This window comes from Macaca mulatta, chromosome 14 (genome assembly GCF_049350105.2).
Source record: "Macaca mulatta isolate MMU2019108-1 chromosome 14, T2T-MMU8v2.0, whole genome shotgun sequence".
NCBI lineage: Eukaryota > Metazoa > Chordata > Mammalia > Primates > Cercopithecidae > Macaca > Macaca mulatta.
Genome location: NC_133419.1, coordinates 19,014,255 through 19,027,113, shown reverse-complemented (window position 1 = coordinate 19,027,113; position 12,859 = coordinate 19,014,255). Strand labels below are relative to the sequence as shown.

Sequence of the window (12,859 nt, the reverse complement as noted above, 5' to 3'; positions counted from 1 at the left end):
AACGTTTTAAAATAATATATAAGGTCATGACACTCATGCTTAAAACCTTCAAAATCTTCTAATTATACTCAGGATAAAAATCCAAAAGCCGGCCAGGTATGGTAGCTCATGCCTGTAATCCCAGGACTTTGGGAGGCCAAAGCGGGTATATCACCTGAGGTCAGAAGTTCAAGACCAGCCAGGACAACATGGTGAAACCCTGTCTCTACTAAAAATGAAAAAATTTGACCAGGCGCGGTGGCTCTCCTGATCAAGAAGTCAGGAGATCGAGACCATCCTGGCCAACACGTGAAACCCCGTCACTACTAAAAATACAAAAAATTAGCTGGGTGTAGTGGCAGACGCCTATAGTCCCAGCTGCTTGGGAGGCTGAGGCAGGAGAATGGCGTGAGCCCAGGAGGCGGAGCTTGCAGTAAGCCAAGATCGCGCCACTGCACTCCTGCCTGGGCGACAGTGAGAGATTCTGTCTCAAAACATAAATAAATAAATAAACAAATAATTTTAAAAATTACCCATGTGTGGTGGCACGTGACTGTAGTGCCAGCTACTCGAGAGGCTGACGCAGGAGAATCACTTGAACCCAGGAGGCGCAAACTGCACTGAGCCGAGACCACATTACCGCACTCCAGCATGGGCGACAGGGCAAGACTCCACCTCAAAAAAAAAAAAATTCCAAAAGCCTTGCTGCCTGTAATTTCACCACTATGGGAGGCCAAGATGGGAAAGGATCTCTTCAGTCCAGGAGTTTAAGATCAGCCTAGGCAACATAGTGAGGCTTTGTCTGTACAAATAATCAAAAATTACCTAGGCATGGTAGTGGGTGCCTCTAGTCCAAGCTACTTGGGAAGCTGAGGTGGGAGGATCCTTGGGCCTAGAAGGTCAAGACTACAGTGAGCTGTGATCACACCACTGCATGCTAGCCTGGGAAACAGAGACGCTGTCTCAAAAAAAAAAAAAAAAAAAAAAAAAAATCCGAAAGCCTTGACATAGTTGTGCCTAAGTCTCTATCCTCATTCTATGCCTCTTTCCTCCATCCCCTACTGTTCACTGTATTCCAACCATATCAATCTTCTTCCAGTTTCTCAAATGTGTCAAGTTCCTTCCTATCTTGGGAATTTCATACATGTTAGTCCCTTCCCTTTCTATCCTTCTAGTCTCTGCTTAAATATCACTTCTTCAGAAAAATACTTCTCAAACCTCCAGTTTAATTCAGGTTCCCCTACTATAATCTCTTTTTATTTTTCTGGCATAGGTTTGCCACACATTGCAATTATATGTTTATTGGTGTAATTATTTGTTTACTGTCTCTCTTTCCTCTGGACTATAATCTCCATAAAGGCATGGACATCTATTTTTCCACTCTACTCTTAGTATATTGACCTAGTGTTTAGCTTAAAGTGTTTAGTAGTTGAGAATCAGTATAACTTAGAGGTTAAGGGCAGGGGAATGTGGAGCCAGGTTGTTTGGACTCGAATCCTGGTTCTGCCATTTGCTAGCTATATATCTTGGGCAAATTGCTTAACTTCTCTGTGCCACAACTGCTACATCAATAAAATGAGAAGAATAAAAGTACTTATGTCATAAGGTTGTTAGTGAGAATGAAAAGAATCAACGCAAAGTGCTTACTACAGTACCTGGCACAAAGCACTCATAAGGATTGGTTCTGATCAGAACCAGTATTTGATAGAAAAACAAAAGTCTGAAAAAGTAAGAACTGAGACACAGAATCACAACCAAGAAATAGTTCTAAAAGGCTTCACAGGGATATGTCATAACTTTAAAAAAAAAAAAATCCATAGTACATAATACACAGCATTATGGTATCCTCACCGCCTACTGAAGGAGTACACATGCAACAAACATTTATCAAATGAATGACTGAAAAATACACACTCTGCTATAATCACTAGATAGAATTTTAAAAAATTTTTTTTGAGACAGGGTCTTGCCATGATGATGCCCAGGATGGAGTATAGTGGTGTGATCTTGGTTCACTGCAGGCTTGATCTAACAGGTTCAGGCAATCCTCCTGCCTCAGCCTCCCAAGTAGCTGGGACTACAGGCATGCACCACCATTTACAGCTACTTTTAAAAAATTGTTGCCAGGCGCAATGGCTCACATCTGTAATCCCACCACTTTAGGAGGCCAAGGTGAGTGCATAACCTGAGGTCAGGAGTTCAAGACCAGGATGGCCAACATGGTGAAACCCCATCTCTACTAAAAATACAAAATTATCTGGACATGGGCCCAGGCGCAGTGGCTCATGCCTGTAATCCCAGCACTATGAGAGGCCGAGGTGAGTGGATCATCTGAGGTCAGGAGTTCGAGACCAGCCTGACCAACGTGGAGAAACCCTGTCTCTACTAAAAATACAAAATTAGCTGGACGTGGTGGTGCATGCCTCTAATCCCAGCTACTGGGGAGGCTGAGGCAGGAGAATCGCTTGAACCTGGGAGGTGGAGGTTGCAGTGAGCTGAGATTGCACCATTGCACTCCAGCCTGGGCAACAAGAGCGAAACTCCGTCTCAAAAAAAAAAAAAAAAGGTTATCTGGCTGAGGTGATGGGCGCTTGTAAACCCAGCTACTCAGGAGGCTGAGGCAGGAGAATCACTTGAACATAGGAGGTAGAGGTTGCAGTGAACTGAGATCACACCACTCACTGCACTCCAGCCTGGGCGACAGAGCGAGACTCTTTCAAAAAAAAAAAAAAAAAAAAAAAAAAAAAGGCCGGGCGCGGTGGCTCATGCCTGTAATCTCAGCACTTTGAGAGGCCAAGGAGGGCGGATCACGAGGTCAGGAGATCGAGACCATCCTGGCCAACATGGGGAAACCCCGTCTCTACTAAAAATACAAAAAATTAGCCGGGCTTGGTGGCGGACGCCTGTAGTCCCAGCTGCTTAGGAGGCTGAGGCAGGAGAATGGCGTGAATCCGGGAGGTGGAACTTGCAATGAGCCGAGATCGAGCCACTGCACTCCGGCCTGGGTGACAGAGCGAGACTCCGACTCAAAAAAAAAAAAAAAAAAAAGGCCAGGCGCGATGGCTTGCACCTGTAATCCCAGCACTTAGCACTTTGGGAGGCCAAGGCGGGCGGATCACAAGGTCAGCAGATCGACACCATCCTGGCTAACACGGTGAAAGCCTGTCTCTACTAAAAATACAAAAATTAGCCAGGTGTGATGGCATGCACCAGTAGTCCCAGCTACTCGGGAGGCTGAGGCAGGAGAATCGCTTGAACCCAGGAGGTGGAGGTTGCAATGAGCTAAGATCGCACCACTGCACTCTAGCCTGGGCGACAGATCAAGACTTCATCTCAAAAAAAAAAAAAAACATATACACACACACACACACACATAAAAAATCCCAGCCTCCCAAACTGCTGGGATTACAGGTATAGTCCACCACACCAGGCATAAAGACCTTTATAATTAGAAAATAACAATAATTTTTTTTTTTTTGAGATGGAGTTTCGCTCTTGTTGCCCAGGCTGGAGTGTGATGGCACGATCTCGGCTCACTGCAACCTCTACCTCCCTGGTTCAAGCGATTCTCATGCCTCAGCCTCCCAAGTAGATGGGATTACAGATATGCACCACCACACCCAGCTAATTTGTATTTTTAGTAGAGACGGGGTTTCTCCACGTTGGTCAGGCTGGTCTTGAACTCCCAACCTCAGATGATCCACTCACCTTGGCCTCCCAAAGTGCTGGGATTACAGGCATGAGCCACCGTGCCCGGCCGAAAATAATAATGATTTTAAAAGCTGGACGCAGTGGCTCACACCTGTAATTCCAGTACTTATGGAAGTTGAGGTGGGCAGATCACTTGAGGCCAGAGTTCAAGACAAGCCTGGCCAACATGGCAAAACCCTGTCTCCATTAAAAGAAATACAAAAATTAGTCAGGTGTGGTGGCACACACCTGTAATCCCAGTTACTCGGGAGGCTGAGGCACAAGGATCACTGGAACCCAGGAAGCAGAGTTTGCAGTGAGCCAAGATTGTGCCACTGCACCAGAGCAAGATTGTCTCAAAAAAATAATAACAAAATAATTTTTGAATTAAAAATAAAGATTCAACTTTTTACTTTGTTTTCCTAGCTAGGATTTGAACCTATATCCTTTTACTTTAATTTGAAGGGTACTGAGGGGAAAGAGGGACAAATATGCTGTTTTAACTTCCTCTTCCCTATTAAAGTTTTACCAAAGCATCTAAACTTCAATCTAAGAACCACTATCATGTGTTCTTTTGGAAAACTTTATTTTGTTATAATAATAACATTGTTACTAACAACTGGCATATACAGCACCTAGCACTGTTCTAAATGCTTTATACATATTAACTAATTTAGTTCTTACAACAACTGTAACAACATTTTACAGATGAGGAGAGACACACAGAGACTAAGTAACTTCCCCAAGTTGTACAGCTAGTAAGTAGGGGTGCTGAAATTTGAACCAGGCTGCTTGACTCCAGGAGTCAGTGCAACTATGCTGCTATTCAAAAGTCTGGGGAGAGAAATTTTTCTGTCCTGTTTTCAGTGGTCACCTAGAATAAAATATTCCAATTTTCTCTGCAAGTCAAATGTGCTTATTAATCCTCTCCAACTCAGCAAAATTTCAGATGCTTCATTACACTATAGGTATATATGCCTATGATCTATTCTGGAGAGCAGAAATAAGTGATGAAATCATGAAGTGTGAAATTTGTTTCAGCTCATTTTACAAAAACACAACTTCAGGCCAGGCACAGTGGCTCACACCTGTAATCCCAACATGTTGGGAGGCTGAGGCGGGCAGATCACCTGAAGACATGAGTTCGAGACCAGCCTGGCTAACATGGTGAAACCCCATCTCGACTCAAAATACAAAAATTAGCCGGACACCGTGGAACACACCTGTAGTCCCAGTTACTCGGGAGGCTGAGGCACGAGAATCACTTGAACCTGGGAGGTGGAGGCTGCAGTGAACCAAGATTACACCACTGCACTCCAGCCTGGGCCACAGAGTGAGACCCTGCCACAAAAAAAAAAGTAAAAAATTAAACTCATTAGTCAAGCATGCTAGATATTTAAGTCATAGTTATCCTTGACTATGTAAAACCCAATGTTATCATACATTAAATACCAGACAAATATTACATGTAGCAATCTTAAGTGACGGCTTAAATGGCAGCAGGGAAACTTAAATTTACACAATCATGATTTATGATTCCAACTTTTCAAGGGGATTAAGGATGCTATGACTGAAGGCTCCAATCCCTGTAAATACCCAGGGCCCACCTCACTTCTTCTTCCCCCGTCAGCCCTTGTTTATTTCCTTCAGAATACTTGTTTCAGTCTAAATTTCAACATTTACCAAATACCTATGTTTTCCACTGGAATAAACTCCATAAGGATAAGAACACCTATGTCCACCATTGTATCCCAACATCTAATGAGTCTTCAATAAATATTTGCTAGATGAACAAATGTCTGCAAAGGTAAGGGTTGATACACACAGTCACAATCAAGAAATAGCTCCACAACGGCCGGGCGCGGTGGCTCAAGCCTGTAATCCCAGCACTTTGGGAGGCCGAGATGGGCGGATCACGAGGTCAGGAGATCGAGACCATCCTGGCTAACACGGTGAAACCCCGTCTCTACTAAGAAATACAAAAAATAGCCAGGCGAGGTGGCAGCGCCTGTAGTCCCAGCTACTCGGGAGGCTGAGGCAGGAGAATGGCGTGAACCCGGGAGGCGGAGCTTGCAGTGAGCTGAGATCCGGCCACTGCACTCCAGCCTGGGCTACAGAGCGAGACTCCGTCTCAAAAAAAAAAAAAAAAAAAGAAATAGCTCCACAGGGTCTGATGGGAATATTTCTGACCTCAGAAATAAACAGTACCCAGCCTGGATGACACACCGAGACTCCGTCTCAAAAAATAAATAAATAAAATAAAATAAAATAAAGAAATAAACACAGTACCAAAACAACACACAATGAAGAAAGAAAAAAAATTTGGGTAGAGAAGTGAAGATTATTAACCCTAGGAACAGAGGAAGAGACAGAAAATAAGTTAGAAAAGAAAAGGAAGGAGGCCGGGTGCTGTGGCTCATGCATGTAATCATAGCACATTGAGAGGCCAAGTTGGGTGGATCACTTGAGGTCAGGGGTTCAAGACCAGCCTGGCCAACATGGTGAAACCAGGTCTCTGCTAAAAATGCAAAATTAGCTGGGCGTGGTGGCACGTGTCTGCAATCCCAGCTACTCGGGAAGCTGAGGAGGGAGAATCACTTGAACCTGGGAGGCTGAGGTTGCAACGAGCCGAGATAGCGCTGCTGCACTCCAGGAGGCTGGGTGACAGAGCGAGACTCCATCTCAAAAAAAAAAAAAAAAAAAAAAAAAAAGTAGCAAGTTGCCCAAGAACTTAAATAACATCTGTTCATTGTTGTTGTAAAACAGCATAGAAGTTAACACTTGAAGAGTACTTTATCCTTTTAAAGCATTTTCACATACTTTTCCTCAATGTAATCAACGTAAGTATTATGATGGGCCGGCACGGTGGCTCACACCTGTATTCCCAGCACTTAGGGAGGCCAAGGCAGGTGGATCACCTGAGGTCAGGAGTTTGAAACCAGCCTGATTAACGTGGTGAAAACCCATCTCTACTAAAAAAAAAAAAATGCAAAAATTAGCCGGGCACATGCCTGTAGTCCGAGCTACTAGGGAGGCTGAGGCAGGAGAATCGCTTGAACCCAGGAGACGGAGGATGCAGTGAGCCGAGATTGCACCATTGCACACCAGACTGGGCAACAAGAGTGAAACTCCATCTCAAAAAAAAAAAAAAAGGATTATGATGGATGTTTTACTTTTCCATTCTTTAAATACAGACTCAGAAAAGCATTCAAAGCCTTTGATTTGAATCTCAGCTCTACTATACCTACTGTGTGATCTTGGTTAAATTATTTATTGTCACTAAGCTTCAGCAAAAAAAAATGGAAAAAACAGTATCTCTATAAGGAAATTAACATCTACTATAAAGGACTCTTACAAGTATTAAATGAAATAACACATGTAAAGAACATGACACAGTAAATGCTCAATAAAGGACACTAACCTTCCCTACAGCCTCCTTAAATAATTTATACAAGACTTCTCAGTAGTAAACCTAGGGCTTAAACCCAGATCTCCTAATTACTTAATCTATTTTCTCCTTACATTACATTGGCAGGCTGCCACATAGTACTGGACACATAAATACATTCTGACAATAAATAATCACAAAATTTTTATCCATCAGTAACTAATTTTAGCTGTGCAAAAACAAAAAAAAAAAATTGATCATATTAACCTGGGGGAGCTAGAAAAGATAAAATATAAATGACCCCAAACCACAGGACAGGCTGTACCAGAACACTTCTGTACAAACAGAAATTAAGACACTGAAAGCTCTCTCTGAGTTTATGAGGAACAATTGGAGAATGAAACAAGAATGACTGTGATTAAAGGAACTTAAGTTTTTTGGAGATAAACCAAACCACTGGGCAAAAAAATGTGGATTCCACTCCAAAATAACTCTATCAAGGCTGAGGCATACCTTGGAAAAAGACACCTTACTGTGCTAACAACGAAACATTTTCTCTTATTCCTTTAAGAGTGAGATAAATTGGAAGAGTGAGAGAAACTGTCAACTTAAACAGACAACATTCACCAATATGCTTGAGGACCATAATGTTTGGATTCGATATTAACAAGCACCCTAAAGTTACATGATCAAAACAAAAGTTTTATAAGTATCCTAACACATATTGAAAATATTGTGAAAATTATACAGTATAAAAATATATGGCCAGGCACGGTGGCTCATGCCTCTAATCTGAGCAGTTTCGGAGGCCAAGGTGGGCGGATCACAAGGTCAGGAGATCGAGACCATCCTGGCCAACATGGTGAAACCCCATTTCTACTAAAATACAAAAAATTAGCTGGGTATGGTGGTGCACACCTGTAGTCCCAGCTACTCGGGAGGCTGAGGCACAGGAATCTCTTGAACCCAGGAGGCAGAGGCTGCAGTGAGCCGAGATTGCGCCACTGCCTCCAGCCTGGTGACAGAGCAAGACTCCGTCTCAAAAAAATAAATTTAAAAAAATGTAAGCCAAGTGCATGCACCTGTAGTTCCAGCTATTGGGGAGGGCTACTTGAGCCCAGGAGTTTGAGTCCAGCCTGAGCAACATAGGGAGACCTCATCTCTCAAAAAAAAAAAAAAAAAAAAAAAAAAAGTAAATTACTACTTTATTAATAAAAATAATTGTTTTTTAACGACATACATAACTAATATTTTTCAAGCAATGTACATAACTCTGTTCCAGGTCAAGTTCTAGAAGTTCAAATCTTCAATCATCTCCAAGAACTTTCTTACTAAAAGACAGAATTCATTTACATTCTGAACCTGTTCAGTTTTTAAAGGAAATGTCAAAAGAGAACCCAATCTAACATTGACAGAACAATGCAAGATTTAACCAAGTAAGTTAAAAGCTGAGTGAAAACACAAAAAATTAGCCGGGCATCGTGGCCTGCGCCTGTAATCCCAGCTACACAGGAGGCTGAGGCAGGAGAATTGCTTGAATCCGGAAGTGGAGGTTGCAGTGAGTTCCACTGCACTCCAACCTGGGCGACAGAGCAAGACTCCATCTCAAAAAAAAAAAAAAAAAAAAAAAAGAAAAAAGAAAAAGAAAAAAAGCTGAGTGAACTTCTATCACAAAGCATGGGATAAGTTGATTAAGTTGATAAGCTCTATCCCTGTAACCTCCCATCAACACCACCAAATTTCTTGGCCTCAATTCACCTTAAGCCTCTGCCAATTATTTCCTGCAGAAACATAATAAAATATTCCTAAGATTGCTTCAAGACACTCACAGCAATTTCCATTTGTTATTTAGCATTCATTAGGAGTCAATGAGATATTCTTTATAACTCTAAATTCTACACAGAACTTATCAATTCCCAGTGGACAATGTTGCTTTCTTCTCTACATTCTTTTATCTGATATACATTCTCTTCTACCATAAAAACTTTTTCAAAAATGCACATTCTTAGCTTATCCCCAATCTAGATTCTCCATAAAGATAGTCTGGTGGCTCTTCATTAATCCCTTTCTGGGAGCACTGAGGTCGTGTAACTAGGAAATTGCTCATGATTAAGGGCCATTCATTTAAATCTTGCTGACCTCACACAAAAAATTAAAGGAACAGTAATCTTTCCAAAACTTATACAAGAATACTAAAATAGTGGGAGAATGTAGCCTTGTACAGTCTCCACTCAAGGACTAGGAACTGAATCTCTATACCCTTAAAACCACTCTCTTGGCCGGGCGCGGTGGCTCATGCCTGTAATCCCAGCACTTTGGGAGGCCAAAGCAGGTGGATCACGAGGTCAGGGGTTCAAGACCAGCCTGGCCAAGATGGTGAAACCCCATCTCTACTAAAAATACAAAAAATTAGCCAGGTGTGGTGGTGGTGCCTGTAATCCCAGCTACTCGGGATGCTGAGGCAGAGAACTGCTTGAACCTGGGAGGCGGAGGAGGTCGTAGTGAGCTGAGATAGCGCCACTGCACTCCAGCCCGGGGGGCAAAGCAAGACTCTGTCTCAAAACAAACAAACAAACAAACAAACAAACAAAAAACACCCTCCTACTGATTCTACATACTTTGGAAACTTATCCAACCCAGAATGACCTCAAGACTGATTTTTTTTTTTTTTTTTTTTGATACAGAGTTTGGCTCTTGTTGCCCAGGCTGGAGTGCAATGATGTGATCTCGCTCATGGCAACTTCTGCCTCCTGGATTCAAGTGATTCTCCTGCCTTACCCTCCCGAGTAGCTGGGATTACAGGCATGCACCACCACGCCCGGCTAATTTTGTATTTTTAGGTTTCTCCACATTGGTCAGGCTGGTCTCGAACTCCCAACCTCAGGTGATCCACCCGCCTTGCCCTCCCAAAATGCTGGGATTACAGGTGTGAGCCACTGCACCCGGCAGGCTGATATTTTTTTTTCCCCAACAAAGAAGTGACACAAATTAGGATCATGACACTGAATCCGATGAAAATGAGAGACTTAGTCCCCAACCTTTCCAAGTTGGGAAGGAAAAGAGAACCACAAAGGAGTTTCATTTAAATATCTCAATATTTGAATGATTTCTACATACAGCCTTTTTTAGCTTTTGTATGTGCAGTGACCAAACTAGTAATCAAATATAACAAAACTGGGCGGGCGCGGTGGCTCATGCCTGTAATTCCAGCACTTTGAGAGGCCGAGGTGAGCGAATCACTTGAGCCCAGGAGTTCAAGACCAGCCTGGCCAACGTGATGAAACCCCACTTTACTACAAATACAAAAATTAGCCGAGTGTGGTGGCGCGCGCCTGTAGTTCCAGCTAGTCAGGAGACAGAGGCAGGGGAATCGCTTGAACCCGGGAGGCAGAGGTTGCAGTAAGCCAAGATTGCGCCACTGCACTCCAGTTTGGGCGACAGAGCGAGACTGTCTTAAAAAAAAAAAAAAAAAAAAGAGAGAGAGAGAGAGACTCCTTGGGTTTCCTTTGGATACTCCCCAGAAAGCAGACCCTCATACAGGACAAGCGTTTGCCTTCAAAGTCTTGACCATCCTCTACTAGACTAACCACAAACACCATAGTTGTTAAGATTTCCAAAGAGGCTGGGGAGGAGGAGGATAAACCAACCAGGAAACAATGTAGACAACAAGGTTATCAGGAAACAAAGTAGGCAACAAGGTTATCAAGAAACAAAAAGAAACTGTCATTGCTACATTAGCTAAAATGATACAGACTTTGAAAAGCTAAACAGCCAAGAAACCACATGGTTCCTTTACTTCTGAAGCCTCTAGTGACAGGATTTGTATTCCTAACAGTCTATATTCCTAGGAAAAGAGGGATCACAGGCGATCAAACAACAACTCACTGTTTTCATAATTTGACTGGTAACTGGGGGAAAGGGAACTGGTAAATGACAAAAAGTGACTTACAGTGCATTTAATGATCTGTTGGGGATATGGGGGGAAGTCACGTCCCAGACATCAGCCTCAGTTTCCCCACCCAAAAAAGGCGAGAACATGACACTTCGCTCCGAGGAGCCAGAGGACCTTGTTCCATACGCCTCCACCTACTCAAAGGTCCCTTCAAACGCTGGACTCAGTAGGGGTCCCCAGTTCAACTGAGGCATGACACCCGGAGACTTCGGGGTGGGGGGAAAGGATAAAGGAAGGAAGGTCAAAGTGCGCAAAGCTCTGTCGGTTCCTGGAAAGCCATTTTCCCCACACACAGGGGGTGCCCTAGACCCAACATCTCCTCCCAAAAGAACCACACCGGGAAGCCCCAGCATCTCTCCCTCCTTCCGGCTTCTCCCTCGGTTCCGGGCTGCCCCTCCGGCCGCGCCCCTCAACGCAGTCCGGTAGCCCCTCCTCTGGCAGTGTCACGGCGGCCGGCCCGCCTGCCCACCCGCCGGCGCCAAGGTCTTCTCAACCCCGCGGCGGAAGGATGCCGGGCTGGGCCTCCCAGGCTCCTCCTGGGCCTACCTGCAAGACAGACGGGAGCTCGGTTTGCAGTCCAGCGGACAAGCTGAGCCACAGGGAAAAAGAAGGAGGAGGCACGAATAAAGCAAAGGGTCCGTTCTACCGACCGGCAGGAGAAGGCGGCTTGAGCGCGGGGCCTCGCGGATAACTCAGTCCTCAACCCGGCGCCGCCGCCGCTCAGGAGACATCAAGCAAGAAGACGGCGCAAAAGATCACCGAATACAAGAACGCCCCAGACATCAAAGGAGGAACGCCCAAGCAATCGTTCAAGGAACCGCAGCCGAGCGCCGAAAAGCAGCTCAACTCCTACTCAAGGTCCGGCTCCTGTCCGAGGCATAAATAAACAAACCCAGATCATAAGCCACAGGGTAAAAAAGAGCCTGCGCTTCTGCCATTTTCTGTGGGTCGCCGGCAGTTAAGGTTGTTTAGAGAACTGTAGTTTCTCGTGAATGTGTTGAAGATCAAATCATAGCGCAATAACACTTGTTGTCTATAGCCCCGCGACTGTTTTACGGACTCCCAACACTCTTTATCCCAATTGAGCAAATTACTTAACCTCATTTGACCTTTGGTTTCCTAACAGAACAGTGAGGGGAATTAAAAATCGTAGAGAAAGAAAACGAGAGAGAATTCAGGCAGAGGAACAAAATGAACAGTCTACGTAAAAGCTCCAGTGTAGCCCCCACAAAGCATGACCAAAAGAAGCTGGGAAAACCCAGAATTTTGTAGCCTGACCATAAGGCGGGGGTGGGGGGGGGGGAAGTACACGGATTGCTTTTCTCTTTTATTTTCTTCCAAAGGCCTAGAGACACAGGTGTGCTTCTTACATAATAAGCAAAAGTCTCTTTGGGTTCAGAACCTGATAAAGTGTTGACATTTTCATCATTACAACAATGGCTTTTTCCTGTAGTCTCTTAGTTGATAAATGAATATGCTCAGCACAAATATGAATTAATATGTACATCCTAGGTATGATTCAATAAATCACAAAGATCACTGCAAGTATGGTTACCAAGTGTGAGCAATCATAGTCTACCTTACATCCTCCTAGGGAGGTTTACACCCTTCCCCACTACTTAGGAAGGGTGTAAAAAGGAAACAAGATAGTCCCAGTTTGGTCGGACGCAGCGGCTCTCGTCCATAATTCGAGCACTTTAGGAGACCAGGCTGGTGGATTGCTTTGAGCCCAGGAGTTCAAGACCAGCCTGTGCAACATGGTGAGACTCCAGCCTCTACGAAAAAAAAAAAAATACAAAAAGTTAGCCGGGCCTGGTGGCTCCCGCCTGTAGGCCCAGCTGCTCAGGAAG

At 44.1% G+C, this 12,859-nt stretch overlaps 1 protein-coding gene across 35 annotated transcripts in view; it reads right to left on the bottom strand.

Moving 5' to 3' along the window:
- The window catches only part of AMBRA1 (autophagy and beclin 1 regulator 1), a 199,038-nt gene extending 187,287 nt beyond the window's left edge, over positions 1-11,751 (bottom strand). For 13 of the 35 annotated variants that reach the window (XM_077962962.1, XM_077962967.1, XM_077962975.1 and 10 more), the window contains exons 1-2: positions 11,556-11,751; positions 4,893-5,010 (exon numbers count right to left, since the gene is read on the bottom strand). The gene's annotated coding sequence lies outside the window, so the exon portion shown is untranslated. Of the gene's footprint in view, positions 1-4,892; positions 5,011-11,006 lie in introns of all 35 variants that reach the window. The other 22 variants (XM_001112256.5, XM_015114376.3, XM_015114375.3 and 19 more) reach the window with 7 other exon arrangements.
- Positions 11,752-12,859: the final 1,108 nt, after the last annotated feature.